General features: G+C 46.7%; 1 pseudogene; it reads right to left on the bottom strand.

Annotated features, from left to right (window-relative positions):
- Nucleotides 1-3,628: 3,628 nt before the first annotated feature.
- LOC119567658 lies at nt 3,629-23,449 on the bottom strand (annotated as a pseudogene).
- Between the last annotated feature and the right edge of the window lie 518 nt (nt 23,450-23,967).

Here is a 23,967-nt window from a genome sequence, read left to right as displayed (position 1 = left end):
ACAGCTCTGGGCTGTTCAGAAGCTCCGATGCCAGGGCAGAGTCTTAGCTGCGATCCCTGTTCCCCTGCACTGAAACCCCCTCTGTGCTTGCAGAGCCCAGAGATGAGGCAGCCCCAGGCTGAGGGGCTGAATGTCTAAGGGGTTTGAGAAGAGGGGGGTAAGGATACCAGCTAACTCTGTCCACCTGCTGTGTGGGCAGCACACCTACCTCTGGCTCTGGAAACCGAGAGGATCCAGGTGTCATCCCACCTGCTGCTGGGTCCCCGGGGGTCTTACTGGGAGGAGAATGGGCCAAATGTGGTCATTGGCCGGACACTCAGAGTCAGTGTTGCATGGTCATGGGGTCCCCAATCTGGGCAGCCAAACCTGCTCGGTGTGCAAGTGAGCGGCCTGGAGCTGAGACAGAGCCTCCTACTACGTGTGCCCTTGCCAGCTGGGGATGCACAAAACCTGTCTCAGTGGGAAGCGGCTCCTGAGAGCCCAGCGACTGCAGTGCTGGGAACATTAGAAAAGCCAGAGATGGGTGAGAGAGAGAGTTACTGAGTGTGTGTGGGCTGACGGAGGCTAGGCATGGATGGATGGAAATAGAGAGTGGGAGTCAGAGAGAGAGAAGGATGGACATGGAGAAGGAGAGGGAGAGAGAGAGAGAGGTGAATTGTTAGAAGGACAGAGAAAGACAGAGAGAAGGCTGGACAGGAAAGAAAGAGCAAGATGAACAGAAGAGGAGAGAGAGCTGGATAGATGCAGAAACATATGGTTAGAAAGACTACTGGATAGCCAGAGCCCTCTAGAGCCATCCGCCCCTACCCCTGCCCTGGTGTCTCTGAGCTTACGGGGATGGTATCTCTATGTGTCTGGGTGGGCTGAGATCTGAAGCGTGGCCAGGAAGGGCCCCATGTCTCGACTGCAGGTGTCTTCTCCCACACAGCTCAGGATCTCTGTCCCTGACTCTTAAGGGCCATGTGGTGAGGAGGGAGACAAACCTTTATGGTTGTCAGAGCTGCAGAGTGTGGGGAGAGTTTCCTCCCTGCATTATCCCCAAGGGGCTGGCAGTCAGCTGGTGATGTTTGCAGAGCCCCAGGGAGCAGGATTGACAGTTTTGTGGGAAAAGCTAGTTCAGGCTAGGGGGCTGGTAAATAACAGCTTAACCCTAGTTTATACCCAGAACCTGGAAAAAAATAATTCCATCAGTGTCCAGCAGCATAGAGCAAATCTTTTAAACCTTCGGATACCTGCATTTACACCTGATGAATAGGCTTGTTCTACACCCTACAGTAACTTGACAATGACCTTTTGCAGAATGGCATGGGGTACTGGAGTAACTGGACAGTCACCTGGTACAGAAGGGTATGGGGTACTGCAGTAACTGGACAATGACCTGGTGCAGAAGGATATGTGGTATTAGTCTGGCTGACCAAGGATCTGGTGCCGAGATATCCAGCCCCTGTCTGTGACAGAGGAAAGTCTGGGATTGGTGCCAATTGTCCCTCGCAGCGTCAGTGCCCTGAGACATCATATCCCCGGGCTCCTCATTAGGCTTCAGAATGCGACATGCTGGGCATTGTTAGCGTCTTGGCTCCTGGCTCCAGCTGGGGGATCCAGCAATTGGAATTCTGGGCGTTATTAAAAACGCATACTATTTGTGACACGGCCTTCGATGAGCCCCCTTGTGGGGCCATTAAAAAGTTTTCTGTTCCAGATTCCGAAGGGAATGTAAATGAGTCGAAAGGGAGCCGAACTCGAGCGAGTCCCATGAGCAGGAGGAGAGCTTCTGTGTGCATTTCCAGTGGTAAAGGGGGCCCAGAGATCACAGGTGTTAGCATGATCCTGTCACTTGTACAACACTAAGCAGTCAAACCAGGTTCAGGGTTTTGAGGACGGAGACCTCAGCCGGCTCATTTGCATGGGCAAAACACTAGCAAATTCATGCCAAAGTTTGGAAATGTATTGAATCAGGAAAAAGAATTTCACCACAAGACATACATCACTTTGAATCTGCTATTGGCTGGTTCTGAGAACCAAACATAACCCAAACTTTTCAAAAGGCCCTTTGCAGAGAGGATAGCGATTAGACTCTCTTCTTTTGTCAAACAATCCCTTATAGTGGGGAAGAAAGGGTTTTAGTTCAGTTGATGGCTGTGACTGGTGGTTACCTTTCCTGCCTTTAACAAAACAGACAGACACAAGAGTTAGGATGGCAGTACAGCTTTTCTTGATCCCTGGATAAGAAGTGGCTGGTCAGTCTTAGCACCCAGGACAAGTATGCTGCTCTAACTCATTAGACCCCACTCCCCTCCCACAGCAGGGGAGAGAACCCAGGAGTCCTGCCCTAGTCCTGTCTACTACCTGTCTCTGCAGGAAGGCTAAAGGATCTAGCAGTAGGGCAGATTGTTTGTAAGTGAACTGGTCTTGTGTATTTAGTGCTGTAGGAAAGGGATTCTATCTCTGGCTCTGCAGAATCGCGTGTAGCTGGGTCTGCATTTCCTGACTGAGCTGCAGATATTCCCCTCGTGGCTTTACCACTGGCATCCACCCCCTGGTTTGTGGGAAAATCACCGGACAAGTGTGTGACTCATTCCCTGGTGGGTTCTCTGCTTGGGGAGGCAGCTCCTCCTTATCCAAGCATCCAACCATTGCACCGAATCCTCACTGGAGATTGGAGAAAAGACCCCACCCCTTTGCTTGGGCCTTGATCTCTTTTCTAGGAAGTACTAGATCCCTCTACTCCTCCTCTGAGCTGACTGGCCTGTACACAAAGACCTCCATGGCCGTCTTGCAGATCTCCTGCACCTGGTGGAAGCTAAGCTGGTGCCTCCACCCCACAGGCCTCTCGATGTCCATGTGCTGTAAGACCTGGGACATCCAGCAGGCCTGCAGCATGAAGTCCTGTAGCGTGGCTGCCTCACACCGGAAGAGGGAATGGAGCAGGTCCCAGGCGGGCCCCTGCAGCAGCTCCGGGCTGCCTCCAGGAAGGCGGTGGCAGATATGCTTGGCTGGCTCCATCAGGTGGAAGACTTCAGGATGCTGGCTGAACAGCTGGCCTGTGAAGGTGGAGCCCGAGTGCCAGCTGGAGAGGAGGAGCACATGGGTCCTGCCAGGAGTGGATGGCACGGTGCCGTACCACCAACACAGCCAGAAGAGCAGGAGCACTGATGAGAGCAGAAGCACCTGATTCAGGATGGTGACTCTGGTGAACATCCAGCCCAGGTGGCGAAGTAGCTGCAGTTTGACATGGGAAGAGGGAAGAAGCACCAAAACGATCCATATCTGAGAATTAAATAGAGAGGGGGCAATGTTGGTGGGGTTTTTAGATCAATATTCAATAAGAGAGAATCGGAGGGATTGTACAGTAGGTGTATTTCTGGTCTGCGCTGGCTGGATCTGGTGCAGAGAGATGACTCTCAGATGCCCACATCGCTCACTCTTCTCCATGCAGAGCCAGCTTTGTTCGTGGATGGATCCAAGGAAGGACACAGTGTGGTGACCAACACCATCTTTTTCATGCTCTTCTGACTTCTGGGGCTCATAGTGAGTGACCTCTGGTTTCCCAGTCCCAGCACCATGTGTGGACATGATCAGAGAGATTAAAATGCAGACAAGCCAGCCAGTCCCAATTCATTTCTCTGGCTCATGTTCTCTTTCTCCAGAATAGCCTCCCCAGCACCCTCCTTAGGGCCCTGTGCACCTCCTTGTTCCTCAGCGTGTAGATCAGGGGGTTAAGCATGGGATCGATGACGGGATAGAAGAGGGAGACCATCTTGACCCGGTCTGGGAGTAGCTGGACGGAGGCTGTGGATATGTGGAAATGGGTGTGCCGTAGAAGAGCGACACCACGGCCGGGTGGGAGGAGTAGGTGTTGAAGGCCTTGAGCCTGCCCTGGGCCGAGAGAATCCTCAGAACGGCGGTGACAATGTAGCTGTAGGAGACCAGGATGAGGCCAGGCAGCACCATCAGGAAGAGACCACTGACAGCAAATGCCAGGGCCTTATTGGCAGAGGTGTCGACACAGGCCGGCTTGAGCAGGGCCGGCACCTCACAGAAGAAGTGGCCGACCCAGTTCCGGACGCACCGGGGCAGCCGCACCGTCAGGATGGTCTGCAGGATGGAGTTGCAGAAGCTGCACAACCAGACGGTGGCTGCCATGTGCTGGTAGAGGCGGCGACTCATGACGATTGTGTAGTGCAGCGGCTGGCAGATTGAGACGTAGCAGTCATAGGCCATGATGGTCAGCAGGAGGCACTCGGTGCCAGCCAGCTAGAGGAAGATGTAGAGCTGGGATATGCAGCTAGCCCAGGTGATGGACTTGTGGGTGCTGCGGAAGTTCACCAGCATCTGAGGAATACAGTGCTGATGGTGTAGCAAAGGTCCAGGAAAGAGAGGTTGCTGAAGAAGAAAAACATAGGGGTGTGGAGACTGGGTTCCAGACACAAGGTGACGATGATGGCCACGTTCCCCACCAGTTTCAGGATGTACAAGACCAGGAAAACCAGGAAAAGCAGCATCTCCAGGCATGGCTGGTCAGAGACCCCCTGCAGGATGAACTCCCACTGGGAGCTCCCGTTCCCTCTTTCCTCCTGCAGGGAGAAGGGACAAAGATAAAGATGAAAGGTGTCCCAACAGGCATACACAGCAGGGTCACATTCAAGGGCAGCCCCATTTACTCTGAATGAACCATTCCCACTTGTGACTTTGTCATAGAAAATCTGGGCCAACTGGGTGACAGGTAGGATCCTTCTGCCAGGGAATGGCTTTGTCTCAGAAAAGTGATTCTGTGGCACTTAGTGACAAAGGAGGATCCATATGCCAGGGAATCAAAGTGTCCTAGAAAACTGGATCTGTGGCAGCTGGTGGGAGTAATAGGATACATGTGCTAAGAAATGCATCTGTCATTGAAAATGGATGCTTAGATTGTAAGCTGTTTGCAACAGGGATCTTTTGTGTTCTTTATTTGTGCAGGTCCTGGTTGTGACTGTGTCTCCTAACTATGACTCCAGTTTTATTCTTATCCGTAATAATAATATGCCAAGAAATTAAAGCATAGAGTAGTGGATCTGTGGCAATTGATGGCAGTCATAAGATACAGTAACAGGGCTCCCCTGCCTCCCGAGAGCCCCCTCATGGCCAGGTTAGCTCTGTGGTGGCTAGCCTCTCTTTCTCCTCTTCAGGACTCCTTAAGAAATCCACACAGTCTGTCTCATGACTAACAGCAGCCCTGCCTGGGGCTCATGCAATAACAGAAACAGTTCAAAAGAATCCTCCAGGTCCAAAAAGAAAGCCCATCACAACAACACAAAAGTTTATATTCAGCTTTGCGGTCTTCTACCACACCCGGGCTCTTCTTCTGTCCCAGTCACCACTTCATGAAGCCACCACTCCCAGCCCTTCTGAGCTGGAGCTCAACTTCACAGCTTCCACCTCCTGTTCCCTTCCCTGCTGGCTCTTTATCAGGAACAGGCTGTTAATGAGCCAGAGGTGAGTGGGAGTAGTTCCCTCATAAAGGGCTCAGTCCACCCTGTGACACATCTGAATGCCAAGAAACAGAGTTGAGAGACAAGGTAGATGAGATAATATCATTTATTGAACCAACTTATGTGGATGGAAGGGACAAACTTTCGAGCTTCACAGAACTCTGGAGATGGTAACCAGAGTGTTCAAGTTAAATACAAGACGGGACAGATGGTTAAGCATGTTGCAGGTGCCCATGTAAAATGAAGTGGGCAATAAATATGAAGTAGGAAATTAACACCTCTGCAGTTGTCAGACAATGGAAGGTTAGTAAGCAGCAGGGTGTGTTACAAATTGTTGTAATGGGCCATAAAACCAGAGTCTCTCTTAAGTCCAGGGTTTTCAGTGTCCAGAAGACTTATGAATTTAAATTCTTCAATGTCATCTTTCGAAGATGTTGTGCAACTTTCTTTTGAAGCCTCCAATATAAGTTGGTCCAATAAAAGAGATTACCTCACCTACTTTGCATTGCTCGTAACCTGGGACCAACCTGACTACAACAATACTTCAAACAAGTTGTCATGGTAAAGTGCAGCTGTGGCAGTTGGTGGCAGTTCTAGGATATGTATGCTAGGAGATAGGCAATGAGACAACCTACCCATAACAGAAATTTCTTCCTCAGTGCAGACAGTTAGAGGCTGACTTATACCCTGGATCATGGGAACATATATTCTTTAAACATTTGAATCTTTGATAGTGTATATGATAAGGTCATTTCAACATGCAATGCCCATCTCAGAAACTTCAAAGAAAAATGCTTTTAAGTCAATTTTAACCTGAACTCTGACCCTTAAAATAATTTGCAAATTTTGTATCTGTTAGAAAATTTTTGAATAACTCTCATTAACTGTCATGCATCTTATTAATAATTTTTGTAGCAGTCATAGAAACATTGCATGTCATTAAGTTAACTTCTAATTTACCATGGAGCTCCAGACCAACCTCGGTGAGGAAGCGACGTCTAGCATAAATGCCTAATCTTTCCCTGGGTAATGTCATGGAGTATGAGTAACACAGGTTAAATTTGGGTCATGTTAAAAAGTATTTCTATTTATCTGTGTTACCTTTGTTGCCTTTTAGTTTATTGGAGTTGTCAATTAATTATCAAACTTTAACAACTAACCTTTAAAGATCGCTATGGTGACACCTAGAGGCATTCATTTAACACTGGTTTCAGAGTAACAGCCGTGTTAGTCTGTATTCGTAAAAAAAAAAGGAGTACTTGTGGCACCTTAGAGACTAACCAGTTTATTTGAGCATGAGCTTTCGTGAGCTACAGCTCACTTCATCGGATGCATAGCATATCGTGGAAACCCTTCAGTCCTTTTGGTACGATGTCCATCTGTTTGCATTTGGAAAGGAAGATGATGTCTGTCTGTATCTGTACAAGTTTTTTCATGCAGTTGATAGATTTCCACTCCATGCGGCTAAATGCAGTGCCTTGCATAATGACAGGTTTCAGAGTAACAGCCGTGTTAGTCTGTATTCGTAAAAAGAAAAGGAGTACTTGTGGCACCTTAGAGACTAACCAGTTTATTTGAGCATGAGCTTTCGTGAGCTACAGCTCACTTCATCGGATGCATAGCATATCGTGGAAACATTTTGTTTCCACGATATGCTATGCATCCGATGAAGTGAGCTGTAGCTCACGAAAGCTCATGCTCAAATAAACTGGTTAGTCTCTAAGGTGCCACAAGTACTCCTTTTCTTTTTTCATTTAACACTGCGTTTCCTGGATGTCAGAGGTTTCATCTACCATCCCTACCAATCTACAGACCCAGAATCCAAACCCAATAACTTTGTAACCATTCAATTTTGCATCTGGTTTTTCGTGCCAGACACTAGATGAAACCAGGGAAAGTCCACTGGTGTCCATTTCATGTGGTTTCTGCAACTGGTTTGTTCCCCAGATCTGCTCAGTAAAACATTATAAGCATTGGCAATTCTTAAGTGGTAATTTTTTGCAGGAGGATGTATGTCAGGATCCTCATGACCAAACCCCAAATTTGCACTTCTAACTGCACTCTGCTCCTGATGTGGCACAGAAAATTACAGGGTAATCTACCTATTTGTCTCCATTTTAGATCACTTTGAAAAACTGGCTGATAAACTGAAATCTACCAACCTATCTGTCTACAATCTATGGCTGAAAGGAGTTAATTATATGGAAAGATGGAAAGAATTTAATTTGTGTAGGTTGTCTAAGTGATTATCTCGATTAATTAATTAAATAATTAATTAATAATATTAGTAAATAATAAATAATATTAATAACTAATATAATATATTATGCATTAAGAAAGTTATGGACAAATTGGAGAGAGTCCAGAGGACATCAACAAAAACTATCAAAGGGTTAGAAAACATGACCTATGAGGAAAGGCTGAAAGAACTGGGCATGTTTAGTCTAGAGGACAAAAGGCTGAAGGGGGACCTGGAAACAGTGTTCAAATGTGTGAAAAGTTGTTATAAAGAGGATGCTGATCAGTGGTTCTCCATGTCCACACAGGGTGGGACAAGAAGTAATGGCCTTAGCCTGTACTAACGGTGATTCAGGTTAGCTATTAAGAAAACCTTCTAAGGGAAAGTCTAAACTTAAAACGCTGCATTGGCTCAGCTGCTCTAAGCCTATTGGAGAGAGCTTTGAAAACCAATAACTCACTTGTCAATACTATCATGACGAAATGTGTGTAGCAACATTCTACTTAAAGTAATAAACATAAGCTGAAATTAGGTCTGAAATACATTTACCAAACAAGTCTGGGTAAAGCAGTTTCTTGAACACAAAGGAGTCTAGCCAGGTGTCATCAGAGTTGATGGGTAACCACCTATCAAGTGGCCAGTCTTAGACAAGGAAGCGGGACAGGAACAACCCTATCTGCATTTAAACAAACAACAGCCTGGCACATCTTTCACCATGAGATTCCTTGTCTCTGTCCTCACAGCAGGAATGTACTTTATCTAGGCATAACCCTCAATAAAATTCATTTCAAAGGGGGACTGGACAACAAAAGTGAGGGGCAGAAACACCCCAAGGTATCTCTCCCTATTCATCTCTCTCTCTTTCCCCTAAGAAGACAAAAGAAACAGCTTTTGGACTTTGGGAGCAGATTTTGGCCTGAGAATTGGCTCAGCAATGTTACTCGGAGCATGTGGTAAGGGATTTCACCTTGAGCCAAGTCTGCTTTGCTAAGGTTTAGTACTAGGAAGCGATTTATCTTTATTTCTCTTGTAACCAATCTGACTTTAATACCTTATACTTGTACTCACTTAAAATCTCTCTCTTTGTAGTGAAATAAAGGTGTTTTATTTCATAATCCAAACTGATCCATTACTGCATTTAAACTGAATTGTATGAGTAACTCCATTTGAAGTAGCAAACTGTTGGATATTGCTCCCCTCACAGGACAGCGGACCTAAAATATCTGAACTGTCCATGAGAGGGCTGGGCAGTGCAGAACAAACATCTTGTGGGGGGCAGGGGGGAATTTTGGACTAGGAATGTGTTGTGGTCACCCTGTTAACGAGGAACTCAGATCTTGCCTATGGTTAACTGGATGTGCTCTAGGTTCCACACCTCAGAGTTCCCACCCAGCAGACTCGTTCCCCCAAACCCCATCTATCAATGGAGAGAAAACTAAGGACAGGATTAACTATAAAGCAAACTGGTTTATTAAACAGTGACTCAAACAGGAAACAGTAACTTATAGGACCCCCAGCAAAACAATACACAAAAGGCATACAGGTACAGGTTGGCACAACAAATTGACATACAGTCAAGGTCCCAAACCCATGAGGACAAAGGTGAATTTACTACAGGTAAGGTACAGAGGTACACAGCATACTACACCAGGTTCAGAGGAATGGACCCACGATAGAGGACATCATGGGTGGAATACATGGCTCAGCAATGTTACTCGGAGCATGTGGTAAGGGATTTCACCTTGAGCCAAGTCTGCTTTGCTAAGGTTTAGTACTAGGAAGCGATTTATCTTTATTTCTCTTGTAACCAATCTGACTTTAATACCTTATACTTGTACTCACTTAAAATCTCTCTCTTTGTAGCGAAATAAAGGTGTTTTATTCCGTAATCCAAACTGATCCATTCCTGCATTTAAACTGAATTGTATGAGTAACTCCAATTAAAGTCACAAACTGCTGGATATTGCTCCCCTCACAGGGGCAACAGACCAAAAATATCTGAACTGTCCAGGAGAGGGCTGGGCAGTGCAGAACACACATCTTGGAGGTGGGGGGGGGGGTGGAATTCTGGACTAGGAATGTGTTGGGGTCACCCCACAAGTAGTAACCAGGGCTGGTAGAAGCCAGAATGTGGCTGGTGTTTGCGGACAAGCTGCTGGGGTAAGAGTTGCTGGACCAGGCTGTGGCTACGCACAGACACACAGGGTGTGACCCGCATGCTTGGAGGCTGCTTGTGAGCGACCCATATTGGACTCTAAAACAGGAAAACATTTGGAGGCAGGCAAGGTTGCAGTGCAGGGGTGACACAACTCCTCGCTACTCTGGATTGCACCCTGGAATGCCATACCATCCTGGGAGTTTGTTAAGAACAGGTGGGACAAATACTGATCAGGTATGGTCTTGGTAATCTTATTCCTGTCTCAATATGGGGGTATGGACCATATGACCTCTGGAGGTGCCCTCTAGTCTTACATGTCTATGATTCTATGACTCTACTGCCACTGTTGACATGAATCTATTATTTGTATGTACTTTTCTGTGCAACTGACAGGGACCACAGTCTAAGCATGCAGGAAGGGAATAAAATAATCCCTGCACCACTAATAATATTTCAGACCTTGATCCTACCAGCACTTAGAGCTGGGGTTTCCAAAGGAGCTTTAAGGAATGATGCACCCAAATCCAACTGATTTTCACGGGGATTATGGGTTCAGATAGGGCTAAATATGCAGATAGGCACCAAGTAGGATTTTCTTACTCCCATTGATTCCAATAGGAGTTAGACCCCTAGCACCCATCTGCATCTGTAGCCAGCTAAATCCCTTTATAAATTTGGCCTATGCTGCCTACATGCCTTAATCTCCTTTATCCAAACCACATCCAATTGATGTCAGCGGGACTGCCTGTGGGCTTAAGTTAAGCACATGCATAAATCTTTGCAGGATCAGGGCCTCTCAAGGGACAACAGGTTTACACAGCACTTTACAAACACAGGATCCAGTCCTGAAGACGCGTACCCAGGTGATTAACTACTCACCTGTGGAAAGTTATCCCTGCATAAGTTTGTGGGTTATGGACCCTGGATAAGACAGATTCCAACCCTAACCAAATCTACCAATCTATGATAGTTGTCTGGTCCCCAGCACCACAGTATCTGAGCACCTAACAATCTCTAATGGCCTGCTTCCCAGCTCCTGAACCCTCCCCAGTAATAAGCACAGTGATCATGAACGAGTGGTGGAAAAAACCCCGGACTCACGTCCATTCATCTCCGGCTCTGCTCTCTTCAGATCCCTCCTGCCTATGTTGGATCATATTAAAGAAGCTCTGTATTAAAATCACAAATGAGTTTGATTCCCCATAGTTTAAATACCAGAGTATTACTAATTAAGAGGTCTCTTGGTTTTTGGTCCCTTGTTTTTACTGTTTCTCTCCCTCTCTGTGTGAAACTTGCAAGCTGCTAATTGTATTAGTACATCCTAAGACAGAGTCTGTTCTCAAAGCAATACTTTGTAACAACAACTATTCACACAGAGAGAGACTCAAAGTGATACTTTGTAACAACAGAAACAACACACAGAGACTCCCCGCCCTTTTGTTGTATTTATCTCTCGCAGAGTGGAGACAACCAGAGGACCCCCGGAGGGCAGACTGGAATCCACCCAGCAGCCTCAAGGATGGGAGAAACAAAGAACAAGATAACATCTGGCAGCACGGAGCCGTCAGGAATGTGCTATCTGCTGATTGATTCAGCAACAGCATGATGAAGCAATTCTCATAGACTGGCATAGGAATAAATTCCTATAAAAATGGATTCTAGAAAGTGAGAACTTTGGGGTCTGATTCTGCAAACCAACTTCCAGGAGCATCACATGAGCATCTGACAAGGCCCTGCTCCCTCCTCATGTCCAGGCCACCTGGCCAGTGGCTTGGCATGAGCAACTCTAAGGCTGGTAACTATGATAACAACCTTGCAGAACCTGTGTGTGTGTGTGTGTATGAATGAACGTGTGAATAAATATGAAATTGAATGGAATGTTATAGCTATAACTAACTGCTTACTATGATTCTTTCTGTGTTCACAGTAAATGTGGCATTTTGCCTTATTCCCTTTAATAAGATCCTGCTGATATTTATTTTATTGGTATAACACCTGAACAGCTCCAGACAGTTCAGATGTTCCAATGCCCGAGGGCCTGGGACGAAGCAGCCCCGAGCTGTGGATCTGAATGTCTAAATGTCTACAGTACTCGCTGAATCGGCGGGCAGCGATCGATCCAGCAGAGATCGATTTATCGCGTCTAGTCTAGACGCAATAAATCGACCCCCAAGCGCTCTCCCATTGACTCCTGTACTCCACCGCCACGAGAGGCGTAGGCGGAGTTGATGGGGGAGCGGCAGCAGTCGACTCACCGCGGTGAAGACACCACAGTGAGTCGATCTAAGTACGTCGACTTCAGCTACTTTATTCACGTAGCTGAAGTTGTGTAACTTAGATCGATCCCCACCCCGCTAGTGTAGACCAGGGTCTCTGGGTCTACACTAAGAGTCTCCGTGGTCAGGGGTGTCTGGGCTCAGGGAGACCAGCTAACTTTGCGCCCTGCTGTTTGGCGGCACCATCTGCATCTGGCTCTGGAAACCCTGAGGCTGTAGGTGTTGCCCCACACTCTTCTGGGGCCCTGGACTGTGTCTCAAAAGGAGGGGAATGGAGAAAACTGGATGTTCAGAGCCAGGGTCACATCGTCACAGAATACCCCTCATCCCAGAGACCTAGCCCACTTGGTGTGTGAGTGAAGTATCTGGGGACAGGTTGCCCCATGCTGGGAGGGATACCCTGCGCCTCTCAACTGGCAGGGTCTCCTAGAAGCCCAGAGTCCACAGTAATGGAATGAATAAAATCCAGAGATGGGGAGGAGACAGAGAGAGATGGTTATAGGGAGAGGGATGGAGAGAGAGTGGATGGATGAGAAAGAGAGGAAGAGAGAGGTGAATTGTTATGACAGAAAGAAAGGCAAAGAGAAGGATGGATAAAAACAGCAATAAAGAGAGGATAGATCAGAGAGATGGATGGGTAGCAGGATGGAAGGAGAGAGAGGTAGATGGATAGAAGGATACAGAGGGAGAGAAAGAGAGATGGATGAGCAGATGGATAGCGAGTGGGGGAGAGATGCAGAGAGCTGGATAGAAGTACAATGGATGGCTGGAAGAATGGATGGAAGGAGGTAGGATCCCCAGCCTGTATCCCTGATCCCCATCCTACCCCAGACCTGGGGTCTCTGGGCTCCTGAGAATGGTATCACACTATACCTGGGCTTCCCCAGCTCTGAAGAACAGCTGAGAAGGGCCCAGTGTCTCTGTGACTGTAGGAAGCTGCTCCTTGCACGGCTCACGATAGTTGTCCCTGACTGCATAGGGCCATGGGTGTGGGGGAGGGAGCAGACAGCGCCCTTATGGATGTCAAAGCGGGGTGGGGGGGGAGGGGCTGTGCCTCCCTGAAGCCTCCCCAAGGAGCTGGGACTCAGCTGGAGAGGTTTGTGGAGCCCCAGGGTCCCCCACACACCAAATTGGCCACAAGTCTCCTGCAGCTACTACAGGACAGGCCCATCAAGAAAAATAACAGATCACCACTGGCCATCACATACAGCCCCCAGCTAAAACCTCTCCTGTGCATCATCAATGATCTGCAACCTATACTGGAAAATGATCCCCCACTCTCACAGGCCTTGGGAGGCAGTCCAGTCCTTGCTTACAGACAGGCCCCCAACCTGAAGCAAATACTCACCAGCAACTACACACCACACCACAGAAATACTAACGCAAGGACCAATCCCTGTAACAAATCCCGTTGCCTTCTCTGTCCCCCATATCTACTCTAGCGACACCATCATAGGACCCAACCACACCAGCCACACCATCAGGGGCTCATTCACCTGCACATCTACTAATATGGTAGATGCCATCATGTGCCAGCAATGCCCCTCTGCCAGACATTGGCCAAACCAGACAGTCTCCACATAAAAGCATAAATGGACACAGGTCAGACATCAGGAACGGTAACATACAAAAGCCAGCAAGGGAACACTTCAATCTCCCTGGACATTCAATAACAGATTTAAAAGTAGCCATTCTTCAATAAAAAAACTTCAAAAACAGACTTCAAAGAGAAACTGCAGAGCTACAATTCATTTGCAAACTTAACACTGGGCTTGAACAGGGACTAGGAATGGCTGCCTCACTACAAAAGCAATTTTCCCTCTCTTGGTATTGACACCTCCTCATCAATTATTGGGAGTGGACCACATCCATCTTGTCTGAATTGGCCTTCAACATTGGTTCTCCACTTGTAACATAACTCCCTTCTCTTCATGTGCCAATATATATTTACACCTGTATCTGTAATTTTCACTCCATGCATCTGAGGAAGTGGGTTTTTTACCCACAAAAGCTTATACTCAAATAAATCTGTTAGTCTTTAAGGTGCCACCAGACTCCTCGTTGTTTTTATATGGTCAGTGACTTGGGCACAGGGTGCATGGGGGACTGGCCAGTGATCTGGGGCAGGGGAATGTGGGGTACAGGAGTAACTGGAAAATGATCTGGAGCAGGAGGGTATGGGGTACTGGAGTAACTGTCGAGTGATCTGGAACAGAGGTGTATGGGGTACTGAACTAGCTGGCCAGTGATCTGGGGCAGGGGAGTATGTGGTACCGTAGTAACTGGACAATAATCTGGGGCAGAGGTGTGTGGGGTACTGGAGTAACTGGCCTGTGATCTGAGGCAGGGATGTATGGGATACTGAAGTCACTGTCGAGTGATCTGGGTCAGAGGTGTGTGGGCACTGGAGTAACTGACCAGTGATCTGGGGCAGGGGTGTATTGGGTTGTCAAGGTTCCTTCCACACTCTGAACTCTAGGGTACAGATGTGGGGACCTGCATGAAAGACCCCCTAAGCATATTCTTACCAGCTTTGGTTAAAAACTTGTTCAAGGACAAGGTACAAAATTTGCCTTGTCCTTGAACCGTATGCTGCCACCATCAAGCGTGTTAAACAAAGAAAAGGGAAAGAGCCCACTTGGAGATGTCTTCCCCCAAAATATCTCCCCAAGACCTTCACCCCCTCTCCTGGGGAAGGCTTGATAAAAATCCTCACCAATTTGTACAGGTGAACACAGACCCAAACCCTTGGATCTTCAGAAGAATGAAAAATCAATCAGGTTCTTAAAAGAAGAATTTTAATTAAAGAAAAGGTAAAAGAATCACCTCTGTAAAATCAGGATAGTAAATACCTTACAGGGTAATCAGATTCAAAACATAGAGAATCCCTCTAGGCAAAACCTTAAGTTACAAAAAGACACAAAAACAGGAATACACATTCTATCCAGCACAGCTTATTTTAACCAGCCATTAAACAAAAGGAAATTTAATGCATTTCTGGCTAGATTACTTACTAACTTAACAGGAGTTGTAAGGCTGCATTCCTGATATGTTCCCTGGCAAAACCATCACACAGACAGACAAACTCTTTGTTCCCCCCCCGCTCTCCAGATTTGAAAGTATCTTGTCCCCTCATTGGTCATTTTGGTCAGGTGCCAACGAGGTTATCTTAGCTCCTTAACCCTTTACAGTTGAAAGGGTTTTGCCTCTGGCCAGGAGGGATTTTATAGCACTGTATATAGAAAGGTGGTTACCCTTCCCTTCATATTTATGACAGGGGTACTGGAGTAACTGACCAGTGATCTGGGCCAGAGGCGTATGGGGTTCTGGAGTCACTGTCGAGTGATCTGTGGCAGGGGGGTTTGGGGTACTGAATTAGCTGGCCACTGATCTGTGGCAGGGGGTATGGGGTTCTGGAGTAACTGGCCAGTTATTTGTCTGGCACAGGCATTGGGCAGAACAGTTCCCTGATGGTTCATTTCTGTGATCTCAGTCAAGCCTCTCTCCTTTTTGTCCCAGCCCTTAGCTGGTGAGCCCTGGACTCTCCAGTGTGTCACCTCAACGAGTTCCATGGCAGGTCTGTGCAGAGAGTCCCAACCCCTGCCTGCAACAGAGAAAGCTCTGCGAGCTGCCTGGTTCCGCACGCCTCCTGAGGGGTTAGGGCCCGCTGGGAGCAGGGTGCTGTTGCCCCAGGTCTCTTCATTAGGCGTCGGGATGCAGCGCGCCAGGTACCGTTAGCACATTGGCTTCCACTCATGTCTGGGGAAATCTGTGTCTCATTAAAGATGCTTGCTATCTGTGACACAATCTTGATGATCTTACAGCGGAGCCAGACAGGCCACTGACATTTTTTTCTGTGCCAGACAGAAGTGAATCGAAGTGTGTCAAGAGGAACCCAGGTCGAGGGGACTGGATGAGACATGTCTATATCCTAGTATACTGTTCCATTTAGGTGTCTGTGCTGCGCAAATAACTGGCCACTTTCCAGACTTAAAAATAAATTAAGTGACTACCTGTCTGTCTAGATCAGTGGTTCCCAAACTTTAACAACCCGCAAACCCCTTTCAAGAAAATATCAAATCTCACGAATCCTCCCCTAAAACTGAATATTTCCAGGGATTTTCTCCCTTACCTGAGCATAAATTATAGAAGCAGTGATCTTTCAAATAATTTGGGTTTTTTATAACATGCTTATTATACACTATTTATTATTACATTATTATTTATCATTACATTATTAATTTTATTACATTCTGAAAACTGCAACACTCTTCCAAGATTTCACTTTTGTAACTCATATCACTTCGATTAAGCCTCCCACATGTTTCATCAAGGAGTACCAGACGTGAAACAGCATGAAGGTATTTAAGAAGCCAATTCAAATAAAGAGTTCCTCCCACAAGCATTCGGATCTTGAGCAGTCCAGGCAAACAACACACAACTACAACAAAGCTTAAACTCATTCTTCCGCATTTGGTTTTCAGATATGCAAACGAGGAAAATGCTTTCTTGCATAAGTATGTTGTTGAAAATGGTAACAAAACTATAGTAGCTTTTTCGGCAAGCAGGGGGTACTCGTTTCTTAAACTCAGCCAAAGGGTGATTAATGACAGACTTCTGAAATTCCTTTTCATTTCATAATCACAGGAGATCTCAATCAATTTCTCTTTTTCCTCAGTGCTCAATATCTGCGTTGAGAAAGTGGTATCATCAAAAGGGTTGCGAATCCAGTCATCATCCCCTGACATAGCTGAAAAGTATTGCCTCAAAGTTTTGCGAAGTCCTTTAGGCATGCAGTTATATTGGTTTTAGTGCACTGATCCAACCGAAGTTTATGTTCTGCCGGGAAGTCATGGTCACGGGGCTCGGGCTGCTGGCCCCCGCACCCAGAGTCCCTAGGGACTGCTCTGTCCACCATTACAGAATTTTTTCTGAGAACCCCCTGATACGTTTTGCAAACCTGAGTCTGATTCTGTATTTGGTTTTCAGCTGTTCATACAAGGAAAAGGCTTTCTTGTATAAGTATGGTGTTGCAAATGGTAGCAAAACCATACTAGCTATAGGCTAATATGAGGGGGAAAGGCGTCCAGGAGAGCTGGCTGTATTTCAAAGAAGCCTTATTGAGGGTACAGGAACAAACGATCCCGATGTGCAGAAAGAACAGCAAGTACGGCAGGCGACCAGCCTGGTTTAACAGTGAAATGTTCAGTGAGCCTAAGCTCAAAAAGGAAGCTTACAAGAAGGGGAAATTTGGACAGATGACTAGGGAGGAGAATAAAAATATTTCTTGAGCATGCAGGGGTGTAATCAGGAAGGCCAAGGCACAATTGGAGTTGCAGCTAGCAATGGATGTGAAGGGTAACAAGAAGGATTTCTACAGGTATGTTAGCAACAAGAAGAAGGTCAGGGAAAATGTGGACCCCTTACTGAATGGGGAAGGCAACCTAGTGAGAGATGATGTGGAAAAAGCTGAAGTGCTCAATGCTTTTTTTGCCTCGGTCTCCACAGGCAAGGTCAGCTCCCAGACTGCTGCACTGGGCAACACAGTATGGGGAGGAGGTGAGCAGCCCTCAGTGGTGAAAGAACAAGTTAAGGACTATTTAGAAAAGCTGGACATGTACAAGTCCACGGGTCCAGATCTAATGCATCCAAGGATGCTGAGGGAGTTGGCTGATGTGATTTCAGGGCCATTGACCATTATCTTTGAAAATTCATGGGAATCGGAGGAGGTCCCGGACGATAGGAAAAAGGCAAATATAGTGCCCATCTTTAAAAAAGGGAAGAAAGGGAACCCAGGGAACTACAGACCGGTCAGCTTCACTTCAGTCCCTGGCAAAATCATGCAGCAGGTCCTCCAGGAATCCATTTTGAAGCACTTGGAGGAGAGGAAGGTGATCAGGAACAGTCAACGTGGATTCACTAAGGGCAAGTCATGCCTGACCAACCTGATTGCCTTCTCTCATCAGATAACTGGCTCTGTGGATATGGGGAAAGCGGTGGATGTGATATATCTTGACTTTAGCAAAGCTTTTGATACAGTCCCCCACAGTATTCTTGCCAGCAAGTTAAAGAAGTATGGATTGGACGAATGGATGATAAGATGGATGGAAAGCTGGCTAGATTGTCAGGCTTATTGGGTAGTGATCAGCAGCTCGATGTCTAGTTGGCAGCCAGTATCAAGCGGAGTGCCCCAGGGGTCGGTCCTGTGGCCCGTTTCATTCAACATCTTTATTAATGATCTGGATGATGGATTGAATTGCACCCTCAGGAAGTTCACAGATAACACTAAGCTAAGGGGAGAGGTAGATACGCTGAAGGATAGGTAAGGATAGGGTCCAGCATGACCTAGACAAATTGGAGGATTGGGCCAAAAGAAATCTGATGAGGTTCAAGAATGATAAGTGCAGAGTCCTGCACTTCGGAAGGAAGAATCCCATGCACCACTACAGGCTGGGGACCGACTGGCTAAGAAGCAGTTCTGCAGAAAAGGACCTGGGGATTACAGTGGATGAGAAGCTGGATATGAGTCAGCATTGTGCCCTTGTTGCCAAGAAGGCCAGCATCATATTGGGCTTTATTAGTAGGAGCATTGCCAGCAGATCGAGGGAAGTGATTATTCCCCTCTATTCAGCACTAGTGAGGCCACACCTGGAGTACTGTGTCCAGTTTTGGTCCCCCACTACAGAAGGGATGTGGACAAATTGGAGAGAGTCCAGCGGAGGGCAACAAAAATTATTAGGGGGCTGGGGCACATGACTTACGAAGAGAGGCTGAGGGAACTGGGGTTATTTAGGCTGCAGAAGAGAAGAGTGAGGGGGGATTTGATAGCACCCTTCAGCTACCTGAAGGGGGGTTCCAAAGAGGATGGAGCTAGGCTGTTCTCAGTAGTGGCAGATGACAGAACAAGAAGTAATGGTCTCAAGTTGCAGTGGGGGAAGTCTAGGTTGGATATTAGTGTTAGGGGCTTATTCCTTCACCCACTCACTTCCCTGGTCCTTCTCGCATGAACAGAGAGCAACAATACCTAAAGTCCAAAGGTGCAAACAATTCAATGTTTATTGGGGTGAACTTCCAGCAAGCAATGATTCCAATTTCCTTCCTTAGTGTCCCCCTTCCCAGCTCTGACACCACAGAGCCTGGTGTGTGTCCCTGTTCCCATTCCCTATTCCCATTCTCCCCCCGCCCTTAGCAAAACATTATTTCAATTCCCCCACCCCCATTTCCTGTTCCCATTCCCCCCACAAACACACTTCCTGATTGACTGCAGACTATATAGTAAAACTTGAGTTCTGCTTAGCTATACCTTAACCAATCATTTTACTGAAATTTAACTAACCAATCCCACCACCTTAATTGGTTTACACCCAACAAAATTAATTATACAGCAGACAGAAACAATCACAGAACCAGACAGAGGTTCTACAGACAAACAATAGGGAAGTGGAGACTACGATGATAGAACAACAAAGAAATGAGGATTTCACCCCCCTGCTATTGATAAGTGAGTTCTTGCCAGACAGGATGCTGTCAAACTAAGTTTCCTTTTACATCTTCTAGGCACTTCCCTTTCTCTGGAGGTGATAGGCATTATCAGGACAGCATTGTATTCCTAACAGCCCAATAGCACCTTCTTTCAATGTGACTAGGTTGGAATGTGAGGAGGTGACCGTTCGCTTCCCAGCTTATGGCTGCCTCTGCTGCTTAGCCAGAGGCCTTAGCCTAAGCACAGGGCCTCAGACTGTCACAGTGAGAAAAGGCCTTATCCAGTCAGACAGTGATTTTGATGCTCTCTTTTATACCTCTATAACTAGCCAAGTGATAAGAATACACCTAAATTCTTAAAGTATAGGCCTTTGCAGACAGGCCTGAATATCTATATCCTAACAATTAGGAAACACTGTTTCACTAGGATGGGGGTGAAACACTGGAATAGGTTACCTAGGGAGGTGGAGAAATCTCCATTCTTAGAAGTTTTTAAGGCCTGGCTTGAGAAAGCCCTGGCTGGGATGATTTAGTTGGTGTTGGTCCTGCTTTGAGCAGGGGATTGGACTAGATGACCTCCTGAGGTCTCTTCCAACCATAATATTCTATGTTTCTATGAACCCGCAAGGGTTCACGAACCCCAGTTTGGGAACCACTGGTTTAGAACCTAATGCTATCTATCTATCTATCTATCTATCTATCTATCTATCTATCTATCTATGTATTAATGCACCAACTTCTCGATGTAGCTAGACAGCTTGTGTCTCTCACCAACAAAAGTTGGTCCAATAAAAGATATTACCTCACCCACTTCCTCCCTCTGAAATCTCGGCATGGAGGTGCTGACTCCATGGGTGCTCCGGGTTGGAACACCCATGAAAAAAAAATTGGGAGCACAATGTGGCATTACTGCCCATATTCTTCATAGTAATATTATTATGATATGAGTATGGCATAACCATGATGTATTTTGTGCAGGATAAGGCATGTGAGATATCTTTGGAAAGGTTATGATTTACTGAATATGATTATCCTACTTGTAAGCATATATCGTTTTGGTATCTGAAGTTAGGAAGATTGTCTATGCATCTATTACAGGTGTGTTTACACCTGGGAAACACCCACTAGACAGAATGCTATAAGTCTAGATGGCTGGCTGGGGGAAGGGTCATTAGGGAGAATAATAGGTCTTAAAAGATGCTAATCTCCCACTGGTAAGCCTTTCTGGGGATTCTGGAAACAGCATGGATGTGGTGGCCCTACAGGGACATGTGACCAAGTAACCTGGCGCTGGACTCCATGATAATACTCGTATTTTTCCACTGACCGGGTGTGGGAATCAAACTGGGAGACAAAGGGTTCCTGCCATACGTTAAAGCTATTTAAGGCAGGGGAGTGACATCATCATAGTTCGTTCTTCACTGATTCGCCACCCAAGAAAGGCGACTGCTGGAAAACCTGGAGAAACAAAAAGACTGAACTAGGGGAGTAAGGCTGAACCCAGGCTAGAGGGTTGTCTAGCCTGTGAAAGGAATAACTGGGGTTTTAAGCTGCAAGCAAGTGTAGCTTGCCTTCAGGAATTTCTGCAATCTGCCTAAACAACATGTAGGGTGTGAATTTGCTATACATATTGTGACAAAGCTCTGTCCTTGTCTCCTCAGATCCCACGTTTCCTGGTGGATTTCGCTAGCCTCAGAGGCTCACTGTGACCCTCCACGTAACCCTCCTCTCTCTAGAGACAAGGGTCACAGTCTACTGAGCCATTTTCATCATAAACCAGTGAGGGCCTCCTTCCTTGTGCCTGATATGGTGTGTACTGCTCAGTCTCTCCAACAGCGCAACTTCCTCCCACAGCTCCTGACATCCGCACCCACCTGACTAACTGGGAGGCTTTTAACTAGTTTCAGCCAGTCCCTGATGGGCTTCAGGTGTCCCAATCAACCTAGCGTTCTCCCTGACTTCTGGAAAGTTCTTAATTGGCCCCAGGTGTCTTAATTGACCTGGAGCAGCTGCCATTTAACTTATCCTGGTACCAGGGATTTGTTTAGCCTGGAGCTAATATATCTATCTCCCACTACTTTTCTATAGCCATCTGGCCTTGCCCCATCACAATATCCAATTTCTTTACTATATTAAGCTTAGATTGCATGTTTGTTTTATTTGCTAGGTAATCTGCTCACCTTGCTGACCAATACTGTCTCATTGTTACTTTGTGCTCCCACATCTGTCTGTATCTATCTGTTGTCTCTTGTCTTATACTTACATTGTCAGCTCCTTTGGGCAGCGACTGTCTCTTTGTTCTGTGTTTGTTCAGCGCCTGGCACAGTGGGGACCTGGTTTATGACTGGGCACCTCGGCGCTGTCAGCTTAACATAAATAATAAATAATAATACTGTGTGTGGAGATAAGTGATTACACTCACAGAGCTCTGGGCCTTCTAGTTACCAAGCTGGCCAGTAAATGCTGTAGGAAGACTTTACTGAAGTGAGGGATATTTGGGCAGGAATTCCCTGTCTGCTCCGCTCATATAACTCACGGACTGATGCTAAACGTCAAAATGGGAGGTTTCCACAATTTTGAAACTTTTTTACTTTTCTCAAAAAATATTGACCCCCACCCCCCACCCAAAATTGTCATGTTAGATGAATCAGCGTATTCTGACAGGAAAATGTTGAGTTGAAAAATTCCCAACCAGCTGTAATGGAGGGTCCACATGGACCAAGATGAAAGCCACCTACCGCCCTACTGGTAGAGAAACACTCAGCTCTATAGACTATGTCTGTTTCAAGGCATCCCGCCACTGGGGTTGCCATTTCATTAGCTGCTGTTACATGTACAAACTGTGTATTTGGTGTATGGTCGGCTCCTTATCCTTCAAATATTTTTGAAAATGCAACTCGGTTTTAGTGGTGATTTCTGAGCCAGTATCAAACAAACAGCTGATCTTCACCTCGGCCATAAGTACTTCAGCAGTTAGTCTCCAAATGCTCACTCACACAAGTCCATAGATATGCTGGCACTGTCCGAGATCCAATCAGCACTGTATGCAGACTGATTTTCCACCAAGGTCAGGCCTAGGAATCCTTCTGCCACAACTTGGCCTTCTACTGTAGATGGGCCACTCATTCCTGATGCCCCTTTGGTTTTGAGTACCTGGGGCTCTGGTCTCCTTCTCAGTGGACATTCTCAGCTAGTACGCCCTGGCCTTTCACAAGTGTAGTAAATGTACCTTCCCTGGATATCCTTCAGCGGGGATCTTCGGGATCCTTTGGCGTACAAGGGGAGATTTTACCTTTCATCACCTCAGTCATCACTTTCAGCATCCCCCCCTGTTTGCTGGCCAGTTTCTGGACAGCTTCTTTTAAACTTTCCAGTGTTAACTGTGTTTGGGGAAAAGCCTTTTCCCCAGTAGCTGCATTACCTAGGCCTCCACTCTGTGTACAGGGGTTGGGCTTGGCCATCTCCTCCACAGGATCTTGCTCTAATTCAGGCCATGTAATGGCAGCTGGCAGGAGTTCATGGAAATTCTTACTGGGCTCTTACTTAAACCTCTTCTTCATCTCAAGTGGAGGGAATCATCCCGGAGCCCCAGCACTAACTACACTTTCAGGACCATATCAATGTCTGGAACTTGTTGTGGGTCCCAGCACTTCACCTGGCTCATTCTCTCCTGGAGCTCATATGAGTAGGCCCAAATGGTCCCACCTGGATTCTGTGTCAGCTCATAGAATTCCTTAAGTCTGGTTCCAATGGGCACTTTGTCTCCATACACCTCTAAGAGAAGCTGAAATGTCTTCTCTACATCTGGCTTGTCAGCTGTTGCCATGAACTTCACTGTGGATCTGGCCTGGACTTTGAGATACTCTTCCACAAAATCCACATGATCTTCTTCAGGTCCTCTCAACACCCATACATCTGCCTTCACTGACTTAATCCAGTCTTTGATTGTGATGTCCAATAGTTTTGTTCAGAAGGCACTGAACTCATATATCTTCCTGTCTCATGGAGCATGGCCTGGATCTCAGCTACAGCAGGGACTGATTCTCACTGTGTATGCAGCACCAAGCACAATGGGGCTCTGATCTCAGCTGGGGCAGGGACTGCCTCTCGCTGTGTGTCTGGGCAGCGCTTGGTACAGCCCTGAACTCAGTTGCAGACTCTTTGCTGCCACAATAGAAAGCAATAGGAATCATCCCTTTGGGCAATAGAACAGGAATTGTTCCTAAAGGTCCACCAAGGATGGTGTTTGGTTGAAGTGCAAAGCAGAGGGCAGGGGTGTTGTGTGGGTGCAAGATGGGATGTGTGAGGTGGGAGAGGGGTTGCATGGGGTAGGAGAGGGAAGGC

Source organism: Chelonia mydas, chromosome 14 (assembly GCF_015237465.2).
Source record: "Chelonia mydas isolate rCheMyd1 chromosome 14, rCheMyd1.pri.v2, whole genome shotgun sequence".
Lineage (NCBI taxonomy): Eukaryota > Metazoa > Chordata > Testudines > Cheloniidae > Chelonia > Chelonia mydas.
Note: the sequence above shows the minus strand (reverse complement) of the source record. Positions and strands in the feature narration are given on the sequence as shown.